Here is a 9,099-nt window from a genome sequence, read left to right as displayed (position 1 = left end):
GATAATGTGAATTATCACATTCACAACAATTAAAAGAATGTTGAGCACTTCTACGTGAGGTTTAAACTGGATCACACCTGGGAGTTATAAGAACTGTCTTCAGATTCTGTCAGAATCTGAAAGGTTCAGTTCAGCTCCTCATATGTATCCGACCCAATTACCCCAAGTATATCATGCACAAAGAGCAGATGGAATCCCTTTGTGTGAGCGTAGGGAATGTTAAGAACTGGACGACAAACCTCTTGGGCTACATTTTCTTTTTTTCCAAAGCAGTTCTGGAAGAATACATCTCCCACAGCATTCAATCATGGAATTGGTTGCTCAGGTCTTTGAAAAGTGCACTCTTATCAGCCCCATTCTGCCTGCTGCAGGAGGTGGGTACCATGAACAGGAAAAAAGATGGGAGAGGATCACTAAGGAGCAAAGCGTGCAATTGGTCACTTGGTCACCAGGGAAACCACCACCACATTATCTATGAGTTCAGTATGTTGGAGTCTTAGCACTCATGTGGCAAATCTGAAATTGGGGACAGTGGTAAGAGACGACTGATTTGTATGGGATACAAGGAAGGAAATACACATACACTGTCGATATGAGGACCTTTCTCAGTTTGCATGACCTGAGAGCTCTAGATATGTGAGCGAGCGGACAAAATAATGACAAGCTAAGTGTCACCTGCAGAAATGGGCAGCACAAAAAGCCATCACAGAAGGAAAACTAAAGGGGAATGTGCAAGATCTGATCGCGTTTCTGTTGGAGTGCAGGAGGCCACTGTATACAGAGCTTTGCACATTGACATCTAGTCCAACATCGGTACACCAGCCTTCCTCAGCCTGGTTCCCTTCCAGACATGTTGGACGACTGTTCCCATCATGTCCAGGGCACACTGGCTGGGAAGGAACAGGAGTTCTAATCCAGTGGACCAGAGGTCACCCTGCTAGAAAGTGCTTCCTACAGAGGCTGGTAGCTACTCTCCAGGGGTTCCGAGGAGTCTTTTCAGACTGGTCCGGAGATGCTGGGAACTGCACCCGGGGCCTTTTGCTTACAAAGCAGGGCCTCTGCCATGTCCCAGCCCTTCCTGATTTTGAATGCTATGGAGCACAAGCCAACTCCTTAAAAGGGTGGTGGGGGGGTCTAAAGCTTGATCTTTGGCTGCCCATCCTCCATTGTTTGCTTTTCATTAGAAGTTTTTTTCAGCAATAGTAGTTCAGAGGGACAGGTGAGGGGGCTCCGGATAAATTGTGTTCTGGTCTCTTCATTCTCCTTCTCACCCACTGGAAAACTGTCTTCCCCCTCTCCAAGCTCGGTTTTCCAATCTCATGTTAATTTCTAGGCAGGCTGTGAGGGGGCAGGTTAACTGCCCTTGTCAAGGTTGTAGTGCTGTCTGCACCCACAAGGGGGCAGTCTGAGCCACCCTATAGGCCTGGAAGGTTTGGCCGCAGTCATAGAATTGCTCTTTTCAATGCTGGTTGAATTAACATCCCCCCCCCCCAAAAAAAACCTACTTTCTTTTCCTCTGAATTCTTTTTGACAGGGGCATTTAAAAAATAAACTGAATGAAATTGGAGCAGCTCTGTCCACATGGTGCTTATTTGTTCTTCTCTTAGATATCAGCTGGGTGATCCATGCTGATGGTAAGCATTGAGGCAGTGTTTCAGTAGGATTATATTCTAGCTCTAACATTTTATCCAGAATAATGGACAACTGAATGCTACAGGAGAAATGTTTTACCCTGCAGATGATTCTGGGATTTAATGAACGGTAGAAGCTATATTCCTAGATACATTTCTGGCTAGTGCATGGAGTGCTTTACCATCTGTCCTCTTGGATTCTCAGCAGTAAGATACAAGCAACTGTGCTTTCTAAGTCCATTTGCTGCCACCTTGTGTTTTGATTTAACATGACTGACCCTTACACACCCTTTCTCTTCTTTCCTCTCTCCAAAAAATCCAGGGCATTACACAGCACTTTTAGAATGCCTTGCTGTGAAATCTTTAATCTTCATTACCTCTGCTAGTGGTGATGCGGGGTAAAAAACTTAGCCATTATAGAATGCGAGAATAGCTTCACACACCTGTACGGTCTGAAACTACAGCCATTATGTTGCTTTCAAACTGATGTGAAGAGAAATCAAATTTGCCATCAGGAAGGGAATAGAGCAAAGCACAGTCCTAAGTTGGTGAGAATAAGAAAACTAAGAAAACTAAGATTGTGGCATCTGGTCCTATCACTTCCTGGCAAATAGATGGGGAAGAAATGGAGGTAGTGACAGATTTTATTTTCCTGGGCTCCAAGATCACCGCAGATGGGGACTGCAGCCAAGAAATTAAAAGACACTTGCTCCTGGGGAGGAAAGCTATGGCAAATCTAGGCAGCATACTAAAAAGCAGAGACATCACCCTGCCAACAAAAGTGCGTATAGTCAAGGCTATGGTTTTCCCAGTTGCAATGTATGGCTGTGAAAGCTGGACCATAAGGAAGGCTGAGCGCTGAAGGATTGAGGCCTTTGAATTGTGGTGCTAGAGAAGACTCCTGCAAGTCCCTTGTACCACAAGGCAATCAAACCAGTCAGTCCTAGAGGAGATCAACCCTGACTGCTCTTTAGAACGTCAGATCCTGAAGATGAAACTCAAATACTTTGGCCACCTAATGAGAAGGAAGGACTCCCTGGAGAAGAGCCTAATGCTGGGAACAATAGAGGGCAAAAGAAGGGGATGGCAGAGGATGAGGTGGCTAGATGGAGTCACTGAGGCAGTTGGTGTGAGGTTAAGTGGACTCCAGGAGATGGTGGAGGACAGGAAGGCCTGGAGGAATGTTGTCCATGGGGTCACGATGGGTTGGACATGACTTTGCAACTAACAGCAACAAAGTTGGTGAAACACCCTACTTTGAGACACCTGTTTCTGTCACAAACAACTCAGATCATGGGTTTAAACCCGTTGTTTAAATCTTCTACTCCATGTGGTTCTAAAAGTCATACTTGCTCCAAGGTGTATGTAGTGTGGAGTGTTAAAATCAAAAAGATACGTTATCAGAAATGTGTAAAACAAATTCACTTGCAATGCATATTAAGCAATAATAGGATTCCAGCCTATTCAGGCTCCTCTGGGAGAGCACACTGCACATCAGTGGAATAGTTGTGTGAGAAACCCACCAAAGGAAGACTAACAGGAAGCGCTTTAGGAGTTCTAGTGCCCTTCTCTCCCAGAGATGCTGAAGAGAGTTCCACTTGCTGGCTCTGCATCTTGGCCCTGTGATGTATAAAATGAAAGATGAGTCTCAGACAGCAAAATCTAGGCCTTCTTGCTTGTATGGAACTTCCTAGGCTGCTGGCTGGACTGATTTAGATAGTCCCCATTCCTACAGGGGATGACACGGAAGGAGCTTCAGCAAGGTTGCACATACATGAGGGGTTCAAATACTCTAGTAAAGTCTACCTGGATTAGCTGAGATCATGCCCCCACTGCCAAAGTTAGGAGTCAGGACACCTGTTGGGGCATCCTTACCCTCTGATTCAGCTGAAGAAGCTGCCAGAGAATTCTTCAGCTCACAGCGAAAGCCACTGCCCTGGCCACAGGTCGCTGGGCTAAGGAATTATATGAAGGGTGGGGAATTGCAGGTCCAGGAGTCAAATGTGGTCCTCCTGGGGTCCCCAGTTGGGCCCACTCCTTCCCTACCATCCACTGATGGGTGGCAAGGCCACCAATGCATCATGAAAAAGGGATACCAACTATCTCATCATCTACACATGCAAATTTACAGGTACAGGCACAGGTGTGAATGCAGAAACCATAGTTCTGATTTAAATAAAAATGCAATGTGTCTTAGCAGAATATAGAAGACTGACAAACAGACTAAATGCCTGCTGTCACTGTTGATGAGCAACTTAAGGACTCCTGCCTTAAGGAGATTGGCTCTAAACAAGCTTGGACTGGAATACCCATCAAGTAGAGGTCATCTTTAAACAGAGGTCTGCCCTCTGCTACAGTGGACAATTGTGTGGCATGGTGCTTACTTCACTGGAGGGGGACCTGGGAGAGCTGGATTCTAGTCCCCACTCAGCCATGAAGCTCACTTGGCGACTTTGGACCAGTGAGCCGCTCCCAGCCTCCCCCATCTCATAGGGTTGTTGTGAGAATAAGAGAGAAGTAGACAAGATCCAGGTAGGTCACCTTGGGCTGGGATATAAGGTGGGATATAAATGCAGTGTAACAGTAAGAACATGCACGGCACCCGGCCAACCTACCATTCGACAGTTTCTGGGTTGTGGCTCCTGGTTCCCTCACCACTGGACTTGATGTCTTGGGCTAATGAAAGATGCTCAAAAGCAGCTATGGCTGCAAGGCTGGGAAAGGCGGAACTGAGCTGCCAACTGATTGGCCGTTATTTTATAGCTATGCCTGAAAACACTGGGGAAGAAAAACACCTATTTCTTCCTACCTACAACCCCATCCCAAATGTGAGTGTGTTGGGTAATATCCTATTTGATGAGGTTGTTTCTATCTATGTCAAATCTGCTGGATGAGGTTGATCTCACTTATAATATTTTCTGCACTCTTAGGGAAGCTGTATTTTATTATGACACTACAAAGGGAAATATAACGTAAAGCACAATCCTATGCGTGTTTAAACAAACAAAATTCCTCTGAATCCTGGCATGCTGGAGGCCTGGCTGTCGGGCAATCTTAGGCTTCATTCACCTGACGTGAATTCCCATGAAACAAAACAAGCCATATGTATGCATAAAAATGCTATAATGGACATCTAGTAGTTCTTAGAATGCCCAGAAGAAGCACTTGTTCCTATATTGCTTTTATGAGGCCAGAGATATAATTCCCTTGCTTTGTGCTCACCTCTCCCTTACTTCTGCAGCCTTGACTTTTCACCACATTGCCAGAGGCGATTTGTTATGATCCACAGCCTCTCACTTATATTCTTTTGATGACTTTGAGAATGTAGGGGAAGGTTCATGGGCATGTCTTATTTTTAAGTAACAGCGTGATGAGTAATACTTGCAGTGGTGGAAGATGTAATATCAATGAGATGAGTAGAGATATGGAGATACATTCACAAAATGATGAAACCAGCTTTCACCTAGAAGTTAAACATCAGTAGATCTATTAAATAGGGCAGCTTCAGCACCAGGTAGACATGCAGGAATCCTGGACTGAGAATACTGGCTTAGATTACTTTAAAATAGAAGGCCAGTATGGTGTAGTAGCATTTAGAGTGCCAGGCTGGGAAGAGCCAGCTTCCAGGCCATGAAGTCCACCAAGTGGCTTTGGGTCAGTTCTTGACCCTCAGATTTTTGTTGTGATGCTTTGGCAAGCAGAAAGACCTGCATTGCTGAGGAAGACAGCAAAACTACCACAATACAGTAAGGCAGAAACTGATACAAGAAAAGGTATCAGGCAAGGTACCAAAAAATGAACCCCCACTACAGCAAATGAAAAAAATTGGATTACTAAGGCAGCCAGTGGAGGGAAGAGCTTGCTGCTGTAAAGCTTCCCCCAGTCTTCCAGCTAATGGTCATCAGGAAGCCTGCCATTCCAGCAAGGTCTGAGACTGATCCTGCAAACACTGCGGTGGCCATTCTGGTTCTGGAGCTGCCCAAATCCTCTCAGTTAAAATATTTCAGACTTGATGGTGATCCAAACTATCTGATCTTCTGAAATCTACACACTTCAGGTGCTGTTGGTTCATTATTAAAAAGGTACCTGTAGCAACATAACTGACTATCAGGGAAAAAATACCAGGTTGCTTCAGGTTGCTTCTGCCCAAGCATCTTGTCTATTTCCTCAGGCCACAACAACTAGAACTCATCCAACAATGATGAACCAGATGGCACGCTGGACACTTCCTGTTCTGGAATCCTATCAACTGTGGAATCCAACTCGTGGTGAATCTGAGCAATTTTCTCCTTGAAGTGCTGGGCAAAGTCATCCCAACGGGCAACTGATACTGGCACGAGATATTTATTACTATTTATTTATTTTAGTTATATCCTGTCTCTTTTCCTACAAGGAACCCAAGGTGGCTTATGTAAATACTCTTTCTCCTTTTCATTTTATCATCACAAAAAACCCGTTAGGTAGGTTACACTGACAGTCCATGATGGGCCCAGTCTTATCCAATAAACTTCAGTGTTGGGTGGGGGTTAGAACCCGGATCCCCTGAGTACCAGTCCAATACTATGATACTTCATAACCTATGAAGCAGGGTGCTTGGAGCAGGGTATCAGGTGACCATCAGGGCACGGGCAGGTACATATAGGAAAAGGTGGTCCTTTAGATACTGTAGATTCCGTATACACATGAGGGGCTTTGTAGGTTACATGAAGGGCTTTCACCAGCAATGTGAATCACGCCTGAAAATGGAAGCCAGTGAAGATGGTACAATTCAGGCATAATATGATCATAAGGCACAGTTTCAGTTTCCTAGCTACCATATTTTGTACTAACTGAAATTTCCTGGACATTTTCAAAATCAAACAATGCATTGCATAGTCTAACTAGCAGGTTACTACGATGTGGGTCAGGGAAGGCAGTCCGTCACTACCAAGTGTCAGAATCCCGGAATCTCAATTTGAGAAGAGGGAATAAAACTCGGGTTCGTGGGAAAGACCAAGCATCCAGACCATCTGAGGCTTTATTGTTTTACCCCCAAGGTTCCCGCGGTACACTCACTAATGCAGGCTGCATTACCTGGCAGGCAGAGATGAACTCTGCTGCAAAGCTTCAATACCATTACAGGGCATTTATAGGTACACAGGTACAGGGCAATTGATGACAGAATGCAGAGATTACAATAAGATTCTGAGGTCATCACATACAGAACAGATAAAGAAATGTCAGTCAATCACACTGTGACAATGAGATTAAAATATTTCTAATTGCCTGTATTGACACTTTAGTTGAGTAACTTGAACCCATCTCCAGGTCTGCTCAGACATGCAAATTCAAGCTACCAGAAACTATTCATGCTAAGCTCAGACCCTTATCTCAACTCTAAACATTCTGCATGATCAGGGCACATGAAGCCCTCTGGGCTATCAAAAGATTATTGTAAACTGAATTCCAACAACGACTATTTACAATGGGTATTTGGACTAAAATGGCCTCTCTGCTGTAGCCTACAGCTAAAGGTGAGAGAAAGGAGCGGGGGATGAATGCCATTTTAAACAGTGACAGCTTGGTTTTGAGAAGGAAGACAGGATTTGATCCCACAATGCAAAGGCACACAGGAGTAATGCTTTTCAGACAGGATTTACCCAAATTTTCCAAGCACTAGCCAGGGTCATAACCAACATACCAACACAAGTTAGTAAAATGCACTCGAAGTAACAGAAGGCACTTGGGCCTGTAGTGACAATGTCAGGTCCACAAGCATCTCGCAACAAAGCACACCTGCTCAGGCTCACCCAGATGAACAAAGCACCCGCAGGCCCCTTATCTGGACTGAACTTCACTGTCTGGGTCACCATCAACATGCTCCCAGTATTATTCCGTGAACGTTCTTGCACTTAGTTTTATGAAAAGTTTTCTTACAGTTATAAAGTTAATTGCTATATAGCGGCAATAAATTGTACAATATAAATATTGCATCATTATACAAGCTAGTTCTCAGAATAAACAGGTCACAGGTCTTTGCACGCAACTGAGTCCAACACACAAGGGGATGTTGGAGGAATCTGCAGTGGCTTCAAATCAGTTTAGATATCTGTGAATCCAATTCACAAAATTTAAAAAGGGGGGAGTTGGGGGGTGGATGTGTGTACATGTGCACGAAGACTCATAGACACTTGCATATGTGTGCAGATGAATTCCTGTACATCCCCAAAAATTGTCATTCCATCAATGGAATGGTGTAAACCTTCATCCAGAACAGAACAGACAAGACAAAGCATACTACCTTGGTCACAAAACTGGTCATTTTTGACCCCCAAGCAAGGTGCCTCAGACAAATGCTGCATATGTCCTAGGTGAATGTTTCACCCCAGGAGGCTCCAATCAGCACAATAACTTTCAGGTTTCAGCCAGTACCTGAAGATTTGATCCTTCCATAGGCTCTCCATAACAATGAATCTGCATAACAGTGCTTGGTCTTCACCTATGTAACAATAGTTTAGTCTACAAACTTTAAACCTTCAATGGATTTTAACTCTGTTTCCTGTGTTTTAGCTCCAATGCTTGGCTTTCAAAAGCAACTGAGATGATCTGAATGTACTCTTTTTGCCCATTTATTTTGGACCTTTTGTTTGAGATATAAAAATACTCCACGAAATTATTCTTGTGAAAACTTTGGTGCATTTTTGGCTTCTGACATGCTTTAGTTTATAAGAAGAAACTGTAAAGGGCAAGACACTGAAATTTAAGGAATTTTCATTTACCAGGCAGATTTTGATTTTTTAAAAAGGATTATATTGTAGGTCTACTCGTGTATAAATTGCACAACAGAATGTGAACTGGGGGAAGCTACTTCCCATAACCCATGACATGAGGTTTTACAATGCCTGACAATCCATGAAACACAGGCAAAATCCATTGATCCCAATTGCTCATCCATGGAAGCATGCTATTATTTGCCTAACAAGTGTCTATGGAACTCGGTGGGCGACCGAGTTCAAAGAAGCTGAAGAAGATTATCCACACTTCCAACACCTTTTCCTATAAAATAGGGATGAGGACCTGTGGCCCAGAGGATGTTGCTGGATTCCAACTCCATCTGCCTCAGCCAGCCTGGCCACTGCTATTCCTCACGCTTGCCATGAAGGCTTCTGAAACAAGGAACACGTACCAAATAAGGTAATGACAATATCTGGCAATACCACTAAGCTTTACTTTATGAATCTGAAGCATCAAACAAGTTGAGCAGGGTGAAGAAGGATTATCTTACAACTGAATGGAACAATACTTTGCACATTCAGACGCATGCCATTTGGTAATTTAGAGAGCTTATAAAAACCTGAAAACCCAAACCTCCCACCAAAAGGACCTCCGTCTTATCTACTATCTATTATTCGGAGAATCAGCTCTGCATTACTTCAGAATGGCCTTGTCTATTCTTGCACCCCATCAGGGCAGCACTTTAAAGAGGCCT

The sequence above is a fragment of the Varanus komodoensis genome, unplaced genomic scaffold (assembly GCF_004798865.1).
Source record: "Varanus komodoensis strain SLA01 unplaced genomic scaffold, ASM479886v1 scaffold20_1, whole genome shotgun sequence".
Lineage (NCBI taxonomy): Eukaryota > Metazoa > Chordata > Lepidosauria > Squamata > Varanidae > Varanus > Varanus komodoensis.
The sequence above is the reverse complement of the archived record's forward strand: the minus strand, read 5'-3'. Positions refer to the sequence as shown.